The sequence below is a fragment of the Mytilus californianus genome, unplaced genomic scaffold (genome assembly GCF_021869535.1).
Source record: "Mytilus californianus isolate M0D057914Y unplaced genomic scaffold, xbMytCali1.0.p SCAF_1, whole genome shotgun sequence".
Classification (NCBI taxonomy): domain Eukaryota; kingdom Metazoa; phylum Mollusca; class Bivalvia; order Mytilida; family Mytilidae; genus Mytilus; species Mytilus californianus.
Window position 1 is genome coordinate 50,242,248 of NW_026262581.1, and position 14,726 is coordinate 50,256,973.

The 14,726-nt window shown below is 40.7% G+C and overlaps 1 protein-coding gene across 1 annotated transcript in view; it reads right to left on the reverse strand.

Annotated features, from left to right (window-relative positions):
- Positions 1-14,726, reverse strand: part of LOC127720587 (PR domain zinc finger protein 12-like) — a 449,743-nt gene that overhangs the window by 175,708 nt on the left and 259,309 nt on the right. The window lies entirely within an intron of this gene.

The window sequence follows — 14,726 nt, forward strand, 5'->3', positions numbered from 1 at the left end:
AATCAACGGGACTTGGATCGGGAGTTTGAGAATGCTCCCAAGCCCTCACGACCACCCCCTGAATGCAAGCACGAGTGGGACTCGGTCGATATGACAAGTATGTGTTGGAAATGCGGTCGCACGATCATCCGCCCGATCGATAGCAGTAGAGGTGATTTCGACGCATGGAACTCTGGCCGTCTGTATGGTAAGGTGCAGCGTCCCCCACAACCCCAATGCCCTGCCAAGACGATTCGAGGCCACCAGTGCACAAACCCATGCCAACCGCGTAAAGACCTCTGCCTAAGACACTTGAATCTTCCGAAGAAAAGGGATCCGTATCAGCTGTGTAATACCTTCATGTGCAATTTATCGCGTATGGACGTTCGAACCAACGGTTCGGGACGTTCGAACCAACGCTTCGGGGCGTTCACACCAACGCTTAAGGGCGTTCACACCAACGCTTAGGGGCGTTCACACCAACGCTTAGAGGCGTTCACACCAACGCTTAGAGGCGTTCACACCAACGCTTAGGGGCGTTCAACAGCGTTCGCTCCTATAAATAAATGACGTTTATCAAGATTACCGACCCTAAGCAGCGTGAGGCGCTCGCAAAGGAGTTGCATGAAACTAAGCGGAGCATTCAAGCCAGCAACATGCAACATCGTCTCGACAAGATTGGACTCAGCCGAGACCTTTCCAGGGTGTTCAAGCCTGTGGTTGAGACTCAGCGGGAAGCAGCTTTAAAAATCACCAAAACAATCGAAGATTTACCTGCAGCAGTGCCAGCCCTCCCTCCTCCACCGCCCGAGTTTGCTGATCCACTACCCATCGCACCACCTACAGACACCGTCCTCGGACCTCGAGCACAGCAGTATTTGCAGCTCAGTATGACTCCTTCCGCCGACCACACCTTTGGATTGCGATCTGAAAACGATGGTATCTTCATCGGAAGCTCACCAGTTACTTTTGACGATGATGATATTTTCGTAGATGGTGTGAGGTACAAAGGAACCCTTGGCCTCTGGGAACTCATGGTGAAAAAGAAACCAGAATCGTTTGAGCCCGACGACCTTTACGACTATGCAGAGATCCTGAAAAGTTCCGGTGCCATGTATCAAGGCAATTCCACCCTCTCGAGAACCCCGAAGGCGAATAAGAGTTACAAGTGGAAGGAAATCGTATCCCACATCTACAAGAAGGATAAGTTTGGCAGTGGGCTGCAAACCGTGTTTCTTCCTTCCAACTTCAAGCAGCTTCTCGATCGCTTGGAACTGTGTGCTGCAGCATACCGAGCAGGAAACAATGGTGTGCGCAACGAAATTGTGTCGATTATCGATGCTATGAAAAGGGGTAGACATATCAGCATCGAGGAATATAAGGCACTGCATCGTAGCATCCTATAAATAAATGTTGCAAATCAAGAAAGGTTACGCTCGAAAGTACGCCTACGGTGGTAAAGGACTGTTTGACACAATCGCCAGTTTGGCTGGACGCATGTTTACTTCCTCTGCCGCCCAAACCCTAGGAAGTAAGACCGTGAGTGCTGCCACCAATGCGGCCTTGAAAGGTGTTGAAAAAGGGGCTTCCAAAGCCGTCGACCATGTGGTTGATAAAGTGACCCGCCCCAGAAAACGCAGTAAAACCCCTCAACAGCCTAGTGTTCAACGCAAAAAGCCAGAGCAAGTTCGGTTAAACAATCTAATCTCCGGCTCTGGTATCAAAACCATCCACGACTTCGTCCAACGCTATAAATAAATACATTATGTCTAACATTCTTACAATCACCGAAGGGTTGACCTTCGACGAAAGTCTCCAGGAATATCAGGTTCGAGAATACGAACCACAAACCTGTGCCCAGCTGAACAATCCCGGTGCTGAAATCCGAATCAACATCGAAACCCAGGATTTGTTCCTACACCCCGCCGAAAGTTATCTCGTGGTGGAAGGTCGACTTCTCAAGAATGATGACACAGCATATGCCGATGGCGATCTTGTGTCGCTCACCCATAATGGTATCATGTATCTCTTCAAGAGCATCAGTTACAGGCTTTCCGGTCAGCAGATCGAACATATTAACGACCCCGGCATTGCCACCACTATGCTGGGAATGTTAACCTACCCCGACGACTTCTCCAAATCGCAGGGTCTCAACCAACTGTGGTATAAGGATTCTTCCACCGATGCTGAGGCTGAGAACACTGGATTTGCAGCCCGCCATGGATACATTATCACCAAGCCCACCAACAAAGGATCGTTTTCGTTTGCCATCCCCCTAAAACATATTTTTGGATTCGCAGATGATTACAACAAAATAGTGTACGGGTTCAGGCACGAACTCTCACTTGTTCGCGATTCAAATGCTAATGCCATTTTGAGAGCAGCTGCCGTCAACGATCCGGCAAAGATCGTCCTGAGTAAACTATCGTGGTTCGTCCCTCACATCAACCCCTCAGACGAAAATAAGATGCAACTGTACAAAACCATCCAAAGTAAATCCAAAATTCACTGTGGATTTCGCATGAGACAGTGTGATTCCATAGCCGTTCCCCAAGCCTCACAGTTTAACTGGCGTCTAGCTGCCAAGAGTGGTCGCGAAAAGCCTAGATATATCATTGTTGCCTCAAGGAGCAGTATGACGGTATCGAAGAGTGGAAGCAAAAATATGTGACAATGGTCTACCATAAATAAATGGATAACACATTGTTGCAGCAAATTGCTAATAACACCGACCCAAAGCATGGGTTTTCCTTCATCGTCTCTGGAAACGATAGCCAAATCCTTACCCGATTCAACTCCCCACTACAACTCAAGGAATCTAAGACCTACGAAATGGCATTAGTAAACCTGGAAACCTATAACTCCATCCCCAACATTCATACAGGTAACAATTCCTTCCGCTACTCCCCCGACGATGGTGCCAACTGGTTTCCCATCGCACTAAGCACAGGTTCCTATGACATCGAAGACATCAACAATGAGATCCAGCGGCGGCTGCGGCTCAACAAACACAAAACGAAGATCATCATCGATGCCAACCGGGCAACCCTAAGAGCAACGCTGACCCTCGTCAGACACTATCAAGTAGACTTCAACGTTGTCAATAGCATCAACACCGTCTTGGGATTCGAGCGGCAGATTTACACGTTCGATATGATCACAAACGGCTATACGGAAGGGGAACACATTGTAAATATCATCAGCATCAACAGCATTCTGGTGAATAGTGATATCATCCATGGAAGTTATGTAAATGGTACACAGCAGTCTACCATCTACAGCTTTTTTCCCGCAGACGGTCCTGGTATGAAGATCATTCAAACCCCAAAGAATCTAGTATACTTGCCGGTGACCTTGCGAACCATCAATCGCATGCAAACGTATCTCACCGATCAAGATGGTAGGCCCATCGATTTCAGGGGTGAACATCTCACCATCCGCTTTCATCTTCGTGAGGTATAAATAAATGACTTATCACGAACATGGTTTGAGTTTGACAAAAGGTCAAGCTGATAAACTACAACGGGCTGCCAAAAAAGGTTGTCCGGTCTCCATTCGTTTGTCCCACGCAAACCTGCAAGGTGAACACAAGATGTTGCTCACCACCCGCCAGGTTCAAAAGATCGCCAAGCTCCTACAAAAGGGTACTGGTGGTATGGTCCTAGAGTTGAGTGCGACCCAATTAAAGGAAAACATGCAGAAGGTGGGTGGCTTCCTACCCATGTTGGCGGGGCTGGCAATGAGGGCACTCCCCATGTTAGCAAAAACCATTCTACCCGCCTTGGGTGTTGGAGCCTTGAGTGGTCTTGGTGGTGTAGCCGTCAACAAGGCCTTAGGGTCTGGATTGTACCTGAAACGTGGTGGATGCGTTTGCACCGTGAAACCTAGTGGCAACGGTCTCTACCTCAAACCTTCAAACGCCCGGATCACCTATGGTGATGGACTCTACTTGAAGCGTGGTCAGCAATTCCACGACGGAGCTGGTCTAATCTTAGGTGCTAACAGCCCCTTCAAAAATATTCCCCTCCTCGGTATGCTCCTATAAATAAATGGATGATTTAGATTCTGGATACCGACAGACCAGAGTCGAATGTATGGAAGATCAACTCAACGCGGATATACATAAGTATCAACATACCTTGAAGATCTACAAACGTCTGGACAAAGTTGTATCTGTAGCACTGGGTGTTTGTTCTGTGGGCAGTTTGGTGTTAACCAGCTGCACCATGGGTTCAGCTTTGACCGGTATAGGTATTATAGCCTCCCTTCCCCTAGGATCCCTTGCGTGCTTGAGTGCCACTGGCGTGATGGTACTCACACTAATCTCAAGGCGTATCATGAAAAAGAAGAAAAAACATCGCGACACCTTGCAATTGGCACAGTCCACAAAATTTTTGGTTGAACAATATATTAGTACTTCTTTGGCTGACGATGAACAGATCGATAATGCTGAGTTTGGGAAGATCGTTACCTGCCTCAAGAACTACTACAATGAGAAAGATCAGCTGCGACAACCCCTATCCAGTTTCAGTGAGGAGCTTTCGAAGTGTGCTTCCTAATCCCCAAAAAAGGCTTTCCAATGGGTAAAAGTCTCACGCCGTAATACTACTTTCACGCTATAAAACGTCTCACGCCGTAATACTACTTTCCCGCTATAAAAAGTCTCACGCTGTAATACTATTTTCCCGCCGTAAAAGTCTCACGCCGTAATACTACTTTCGAAAGACATTCTTGTATTTACCCTATGCTCAATAGGGATGCCGTCCGTTTGCATTTGGCCGACGGGGCTGGGGGTCCTATGCAGGATTTCCCCTTGAAAATGCGATTGCGGCAGAATCGGCCTTTTCATACTACTTTTAAAGTACTTGACGACAGACTTTACAAGTGGATCTTAAAAATGCATAACTTCAAAAAAGCTTCATTTTGTGTGTGTGTTATCTAGCCAGGGTAATTAGTCTTCAACATCTGAACATTTTAGTCTGCCCTTCCACGAAACATTGAATTAATATCTTTTTTTTTAAATATTTTTGAACTTTCGAAAATTCCCCCTGACAACCTATCAGACAATAGTTTTAAGTTGACCAAATGTATAAAAGTACTTAGTACATTTAATGATGCTGATGTGATTTCCGAGTATTATCTCCGAATACTAATATTACTAATACAATTCAACGCCTCTATAGGTTGCAATTCTGTAAATATAGGCAATGCAATTTCCCATAGGAACTCCCTTTGCGGCTAAAACTGTGACACTTCTACTATGAAGTTTCGTGAAAAATTATATCCCAGAACGGAAAGTTTATATGCACTACTATTTTATTCAAAGGTCAAAATATAGGGCTGTGCGGCATATTTTCAACATTTATATGCCCTGAACTTCTAAGAGTTTAAACTTATACTAAAATTCTATACTACCCTTACCTTCATATTTGGACCTCCTAAGAATTAAAATTTAGGCGCTACCATGTTTTTCTATACTGGTTACATTCCCAAGTGATGTCTCTATGAGAGGAAACACAGAGATCATAAATGGGAACCAGTACATTAACAAATTAACATATCTATGAATATTATATATCTCCCCAAAAGAGGCGTGGTTTGAGAAACAGCTGTATTTACAAAGTGCAACCTATACAAACATTTATTCAAATAGAAAACCTTCTAAAAACACTTTTTCTCACAACAATACTTATTTATCAGAATTATAGCCTTAAGGAAATCACTGCATATACTCTAAGTTTCCTTTTACAGTACATTTTATACCCCTACCCCTGTTTCAGTTTTTTAAAGAATTTGAAAACAAGACTTTAACCATTGCCAGCTTACCCTATGTGCATGTTTTCTGACATGAAATGTCTAAAACATGTTTGAAACTATTCTGATAACAAATTGAATGCATTTTAGAATACTATAAATGTATTGTTTGGAAGTTAATCATTCCAACATTCAAGATTATACAAAGTATCCAATCCTGCTTGTGTCTCCAGTCCACATCTTATTGTATGCCTATTTGTCAATGAAAGTTCACAATTTCTGTCTCAAATGGTCAGTTAAGAAATCTTGTCACAACAGCATCATCTCTAACCATATAACTAACATAAGTTAGTTAATGTATGAACTAGAAGTGTCTAAACAAAGCCATATTTGCAAAATTGTATTTAAGAAGATATCAGTCTGGTGCATAAATTCACTAAAAGTTTGATAGAAATGACTGCTTACATCTTATTTTTGCATAACTTTCCAGCACAGTTATTGTTTTGTTTACAAAAGACCTTGAAAATAATAAAATCATAGCATTTACAAGTTAAATTATCTGTTTTATGACCCAGGGTAGGCATTTTTTTCTGTTTTTTTGCCCCCTGGGGCCTCACATTTCCTAAATACTTTCCTTGTTTCTAGCAATGTGGAGTATTTAGTATATATTTAGGATAGAACACACTATTGTAAGTTTTATTGAGGTCTTTTTGTAATTCTACCTTGTACTTTTTAATGCCGCGGTCACAAAAAAACACATTTAGGTGTTACGGCTTACTTTTGGGTTATCGACAGGACAAAAATAACCCAACAAAATTATTTAGGAAGGATCAATGAGTTGCATTGACTGCGAAGAGTAAATATAAACACTTCTAAACAATTTAAATCACATATAGGCATATATTGTGAATTTATTTTGAATTCAGGGCTTTAAGTAAACCATGCATACTGTAAACTGTGAATTTATGCTGAGTCATCATAGTTAAGGCTCAGGATTTTCTCAATCTTCATGAAAAATTTATAAAACTTCATATTTGAGTTAAATTCTTTAAAATCTCTGAGATAAACCAGATTTTGTGAAATTCTGTATGTTCTATTTTTTAACCCTATATAGGTTGCAATTCTGTAAATATAGACAATGCAATTTCCCATAGGAACTCCCTTTGCGGCTAAAACTGTGACACTTCTACTATGAAGTTTCGTGAAAAATTATATCCCAGAACGGAAAGTTTATATGCACTACTATTTTATTCAAAGGTCAAAATATAGGGCTGTGCGGCATATTTTCAACATTTATATGCCCTGAACTTCTAAGAGTTTAAACTTATACTAAAATTCTATACTACCCTTACCTTCATATTTGGACCTCCTAAGAATTAAAATTTAGGCGCTACCATGTTTTTCTATACTGGTTACATTCCCAAGTGATGTCTCTATGAGAGGAAACACAGAGATCATAAATGGGAACCAGTACATTAACAAATTAACATATCTATGAATATTATATATCTCCCCAAAAGAGGCGTGGTTTGAGAAACAGCTGTATTTACAAAGTGCAACCTATAGCTACCAACTTACCAAATATCCTCTGATATGTCTATGGTTAAGTGTTTCTCGTTCGCTATATTCCCGCCAATACGCCAACTCTCATTACCTGGTAACTATCTGAGATCTTATCCTGAGTTGGGTAGTTTACAATGGATCATCCTGGGAACCGGGCAACGCGGTATATCTAACTACCGTACTGTCTACATAGTAATGTCACGTCCATTATACCATATAACACAACACTCCTCCCCCCCCCCCCACTTTGTAAGGAGTGAGTTTACTTCCTATTCGAACATTCACTATCACCTTTTATTCCACCCCGTCTAGTCGCACCACGGGGATACAAATAAATCTCCAAATATATATAACGTTGACATTTCAACGACACACATATATTTTTCAAAATTTAACAATTGTTCCGTCGTCGCTCTACGGAGTTAATTTATAACTAGCATATCATTCCTTGATATATATATATTATAAGCAATCTTCACTATTGATGTAATTTCCAATCAAAATTGACAACTGATTTCCTTTATTCTCTTTGTACACACGAATCTGATCTATATGTACATCATAGTATCCTGTCTTATATTTTAAGTTACCTTGCAGTATCAGAGTCCTGGCACCGTGGACATCGGAACATTACCATAGTGTCTGCCAGCGCTGGTGTCAAATCTATACAAGCTCCATGGTACCACTCATGACAAAAATCACACTGTATCATAAAGAGTCCATCATCTGGTTTTCTGCACAAACAGTACAAGTCTGGGTTAATTGCCTTGGTTACATCTTCACCGTCCTGTAACTGGTGCTGGCACTGTTTTAACCAGGGTGGTACTTCTCTGTCTTTACATGGCTTTAAACGGTCAGGATTTATTGTCAGTAGTTTTTTGTAATTTTATCTTGTACACATACGAAGATAATTTGGCACATACAAGTCCTGGACATTTCCAAGGTGGGTCCAATTTCTTCGCCCTACCATTAATTTTTGCCGTGTCTAAAACATAAACAAAATCTCCTATTTTGTATTCTCTCTCCAGAATACGTACATCATAATCACGTTTCATGGTATTCTGTGTAGTTTTTAGCGTGTTGCGCGCTATTTCATGTGCAGATGTTATGGCATCTCGGAGTCTTATCACATACTCATCTTGTGACTCGTCTGTTTTAGCACCAGATACGCTGTACAATTAATCAACAGGCTGGTTAACCTCTCTCCCAAGCATCAGCATGTTTGGCGTAAAACCAGTACTTCTGTTAACTGACGATCGAACAGCTCCTGCCAACTGTGCCAAATGTTCATCCCAATTGTCTTGTTGTTTAGAAACGAAGCAACGGACGGCGCCCATTAAGGTTCTGTTGCAACGTTCTGCTTGTCCGTTTGATGATGGTCTGTACGGAGTAGTTCTCGCTTTGTGCATTTGCAAGATTTCACAGATGGATTTGAAAAGCTTGCTTTCAAAATTGCGTCCTTGGTCTGTAAAAACCTAAAATGGAAAACAAAAACGAGAAAAAAACTCGTTCACAGCAGCTCTTGCGTATGTTCTGCAGTTTGTGCTGGTAACGAAATACATTCCATCCATTTGGAAAACTGATCAACCATAACTAATACATGGGCATTCCAAAATTTCGTCTCTGGCAGTGGTCCTAGAAAATCCAAGTGGACACGCTCCATTGGTGCACCTGCATGAAACTGGGTAAGCGGACATTTAGCCTTCCTGTATGGCTTCTTGTGTAAATTGCATGTACTGCATGTTTTGACAAAGTCTCTCATTTGTTGTGTCATACCATACCATTGATATTTCGCCTCGATTCTTAATGTGGTCCTATTCATACCTTGTTGACCTGTAGCAGGAATATCATAACATAATGATATCACTTGTTCAACAAGATCTCTTGGTACCACAAATCTTGGTGTTCTGTCTTTCTTGTCGTTCAAATTTCTCAATATTTCATTATCATCTAAATAGAACATATCTTTGTTTATCCAACATTTCTTCGCTATTGGACTGCATCTGAATATTGTAGCCTCTGATGGTTCTGTTTTGTCCCTGAACCATGCCAGGATAGTCTCCAAGTCTGGGTCTTTAGACTGATAATCTCGTAATTGCTCTGGTGAATAAGTACTAGCTTCTATACCTGTCTCAGTAATGGCATTTACATTTGGAAGGTCCAAATATGTCGCGTAAACTGACATACCAAGTGGTGTAGTGACTATTTCAACTGAACTGTGACAAACATTTTGGTTGTGGCTTACTGTATCTTGATTGTTACTGTCAAATACTTGTGGCTGAACCGGAGATGTATCTAAATTCTCATTCACGTGACTTGTCACGTTCTGGTCCCCCTCTTGTGATATTGAATTATCTGGTCTAGCATTGTCCTTTATAATCACATTTGTATGTTGTGCATTGTCCTGTTTCATTAATTTGTTCTCAGAATTCAAAGGACTCGGTAGTACTGTAAGTGGTCCTGTATTGTGTGTTTGCTCAAAAGTTTTACAGTCCTGATGTGAAGCTAACGGAATAACGTTATCTACGTATTCTTGAAAACCAAGCCAACTTTGTTGAGCAGGAGTACAATAATCGCATGCTCCACAGAGTAGATTGTGTTTTAGCACGTTTCCAGCTGCTAATCTATTCTGTGAACAGGCTAAATCTTGCAGGCGTGATAATGCGTCCGCATTTTGGTGTCTTTTACCTGACCTGTGCTTTACTGTCATGTGATACTGGCTTAGCTCCTTTAACCATCGAGCTAGTTGTCCTTGTGGCTCTTTAAAGTGCAATAACCACGTTAACTACTATGGTCTGTACGGACTATAAACTCTCTTCCGTAAAAGGTGATGTCTATAATGTCTGGTGAATTTCACTACTGCAAGCAATTCTTTTCGTGTCGTGCAGTATCGTTTTATGCTCATGGGTTAATGAAAAACTTCCGTAGGCAACGGGACGCTCTACACCATCTTGTACTTGTATTAACTCTGCACCAATTGCATCTGTGTCCAAAATAAACGAATCTTTATTGTTGGGTAATGCCAATAAAGGAGTTGTTGTTAATGCCTTTACAAGTTTGTCAAAAGCCTCTTGCTCTGAATCTCCCCATTTGTACGGTTTCTTACCGGTCAATTAATACAAAGGGTAGGATAAATCTGAAAAATTCTTAATGAAAGTTCTTTGATAATTAGCAAAGCCTAGAAATTGTTCAACCTCTCTTGTTGCTGTAGGTTCTTTCCAGTTTTTAACAACTTCAACATATTCACTGCCAATTGCCATACCATCTCTATTGATTGTTCTGCCTAAAAAGTCTATTTCCTTTTTAAAGAAATCACATTTCCTGGGTTTCAATTTTAGCCCATACTCTCTGAAACGTATAAAAACTGATCTCAAATTCTGTAAATGGTCTTCAAATGTCTTTTCTATTACTAGAATATCGTCCAGGAAGGCAAGTACAACATTCTCGGAGAACGAGATTCATTACTCGTGAATATGTTCCTGGGGCATTGCAAAGGCCAAAACTTATTCGAACAAAGTGGAATAATCCATATTTAGTGATGAAGGCAGTCTTTTCCTTGTCTGATTCCTTCACTTTAATCTGATAATATGCACTATTAGCGTCCAATTTTGAAAACCATTCGTTTTCCGCTAAAGTGTCCAAACATTCGTCTATCAAGGGAAGCGGATAGACACCTTTTTTCGTCACGGAATTCAACTTCCGGTAATCAATGCACCAGCGCACGTTTCCATCGCGCTTGCGCACAAGTACTGGGGCAGATGCCCATTCTGATATAGATGGTTCTATTAAACCTGCATCTAACATTTTCTTTAAATTGTTTTTTTTCTTCGTGTGCAAAACACATGGGTGTTCGTCTTATTCGTTGTTTGATAGGGCGCGCATCACCTGTATCAATCTCGTGTTCAATGTGGTTGAATGATCCTAAGTCAAAACCATCTAGTGCAAAAACATCAGCAAATTCATGAAGTAAATTTCCAACTTTGGATTTTTGGTCTTCAGCAAGCGTACTGGATTTATCCAATATGTTCTGGAACTGTTCAGGTAGTTCATTGTTATCTCTGGTTATTCCAGTTGTTGCTACTGATAGGGCGTGCCCCATTTCAACAACGTCAGCTTCAATTGCTTCACCTAAATGAGTTCCCTTTTGCAAAACTATCTTGTTGTTCGTTACATTAAGTTAACTGATACATGGCAAAGAACTAGCATTGTAATAACCACGTAGGATTAACAAATCTATCTCTTTATTAGGTTCAACTATAAAATCAGTTAATTCGGCTGACAAATCTGACTCTAATTGTACAACTGAATTAGGAGGTATGACTGTTATATGTGGAACGGTAATTTTTTCAACTCTTGCTATGGCGTTCACAGGCGGTACCAGTCCAACATGTCCATGTACCATAGGTAGTGCCTCTCCATTGATGAAAAAAAATAATTTTCTGTAGTCTAAAATAACTTTTGCTTTGACTAGAAAATCAAGTCCTAGTAGCATGTCATTATCAATTGGCGCAACATAGATGTCTGTCCTATATGCTCTTTTACCAATTTTCAATTCTACTGGTCCCACTACAAAGGCATCCATGTGCATACCACGCCCTGCTTCATGCATTGTTGTTTTTCTTTTCAGGGGTGTTTTTTTTTTATAAGAGATTCATAAACTTTGTCAGAAATTATTGTTACTTCTGCTGCGGTATCTACTACCGAAATTGCAGACTGCCCTTGTACTTTTAAAGTGAATCTAAGCATAGATGCTGAGCCTAACTGGCAAATAGTTCCTCCTAAGTGTACGGGATCTTGCAACTGAAGGTCAATTACTTTCTGTAAATCATTATCAGGCTCCGTTGTGTGCAATGATGAATTAGACAGAGTATCTGTGGATGTTGACATGTCACATGTTTTTAACGGGGTAATCCCCGAAACAGGTGTCTTGTTTCTTTCGTTTTAAATAGTGTTCAACGTTGGGCGGTTAGGTGTGGTCAACCTTCAACCTGACTCTTTCTTGTTTAAAGGGTCTATATAATTATTTCTTGTCGATGAATTTAATTCAGGACAATCCCGTTGTAAGTGTCTAAACTGATGACAGAAATAGCAAACCATATTTGCTAATTTTTCAGGTGGAATAGGTCCCCAGCGCCTTTTAAATGGTGATTGTCGCTGATTATCTTGCTTATTATCCCTGTTACAACATTGTTGGCGATTACCTTGATGTTGCTGACTAAATGGTTGGACTGCTGGCTGGACTTCATTTTGTGTAGGAAACTGTTTTGCCTGCTGTTGTTTTTGAAGCTGCTGTTTGAGGTCTCCAATTTCCTGCTTATGAAATGCTTCCATAGCAGTCATCTTTTCTAGCAATGTTTCCATTTGTTTAGACAGTTCAGACTTTGTATCTGTCTTACCAATGGCGTGAACAGCTAGGTCGCTATCGTAATCATAACTTGGTTCATCCTGATTTGGAGTTGGGTCCCGTCTACCGGTTGGTTTACCATATATAGCTGTGTGGTTATGTTGGAACCATTTTATCTGGTCAATTGCTGCTTCAACAGATGTTGGTCTGGCTGTGGCTCCATGTTGACCAGCTTCTTTATCTGAGCATCCCTGGCATATTTTCCAGATAGCTTGTGTATACATATAACTGTCGGGAAGATTTCTAAATGCTTTACAGGCTAACGAGAGAACTCGGTCTGCCCAATCTTCCAATTTCTCATTTGTATTTTGTCGTGCACTCATAAACTGAACTTGCAAAGTCTCTGGTAAATCTTGAAAATTAAACCTTTTCTCTAATTTGTGAATTAATTCAAAGTAATCCACACCTTGGTCTCGATCCAGTAAATTTGCATAGTATTCACCTGCTTTACCATGTAAACACCAACACAATTGATCTTTTCGTTCCGTGGTGGTCCACGATAAACGAGCAGCATACCTTTGAAACTTGGTGTAAAAAGTTTTCCAGATTGATGATCCATCATACTTCAGTCCTTTTAGTATTTCTAGGTTCTTTGATTTTGGTTTTGCTGGAGGCAATAATTGCGGCGACCCCCCATACTTAAATATGGTTTTGGAGGGTACATATTTCTGTTTATTATAGAAGAGTATGTTGGATTTGGTGTTCTCAAGGAATACCGTATAGCGGGTTATTTTCGCGGGGTGCAAATTTTCGCTTATTTTCGCGGATAGAACAAAATCGCCAAAATAAATTCCGCCAATTAAAAACGGCACATGCAAAGGTATTGATAAAAGTTTTGAATCCGCCAAATTCAATGAAAATCGCGAAATTTTACACCCGCGAAAATAACCCGCTATACGGTATACTGGTTCCCTAAATATTTCTGGTGAAGGTATTCTGCGACGGATTTCAGGTGAAGGTATTCTGCGTCGGATTTCTGGTGAAGGTATTCTGCGTCGGATTATAGTTGATGGTGTATGTGATTCTAACTGTTGATGACGTCTTGGGACTGGAACTGGCCTTTCTAATTTAGGTTCGTGCTCGTTGGGCCCTTGCTGCCGTCCCAATTGTTTTGTCTGCTGCTGTGTATTTTGGTTACGTGAATAATCACGTTTTTCAATGTGCTCATTGGGACCTTGCTGCCATCCCAAATGTGATGTCTGCTGCTGGGTATTTTGGTTACGTGAATAATCACGTTTTTCAATGTTTTCCTCAACATTTAATCTGATACTTGGTTTCGTGTACCCTAATTCATCTGTTCTATGAATGTTGTCTGGCTTAGATTGTCAATCACTTGGAAAATCTTGAACTCTATCTTGATCGCCACACTTGGTTTGTAGTAACGTCTTTCTTTCATCAGGTCTTTACAATTTTGATGAATACCGGTGGTCCCCATACTGCAAAGTGTAATTTAAAGGCTTGCTCATCGCTGAACTGGGACGTGATAACTCACGTTTGACTTCCTCAGGCTCAGGTTTAAGCAAATATTCATCAAAAGGTGTGTCAGAATCTGAAAAGTCATAGATTTCTGCTTCTCGTCTTGCATATTCAGAATGAAATGCAGATGTTTTAACTTCACCATAGTCAACATAATCTTGTTATCATAACTTGACTGAGTCCGTGATTTGTATTCTTGTTGCTGTGTTACCGGTGAAAAATCTATCAAATCCCTCAAAGTTTCATTAAGTCGTAGTCTTGGTATTTCAGAAAGATGCTCAAACTGAATATTACCATATGTCTCTCTCAAAGAGATAATCTTGTCAGCTGTGACATTTCCAACACCAGCTAATAGTAGAGCTATTAATCTTTGTACGCTCCTTCTGAAAAGCTAAGTCTGCCATTGTGTTATGATAACACAAATACAATTCAATTAAATCACTGGTTGCTAAACCAGAAAAAAAAATTAATGTGTATGTGCTATGTGGCTAACCACACAAAAAACGGCTAATTTTTCCGAAAATGGGTAATATCTCTAATATGCGTTGAT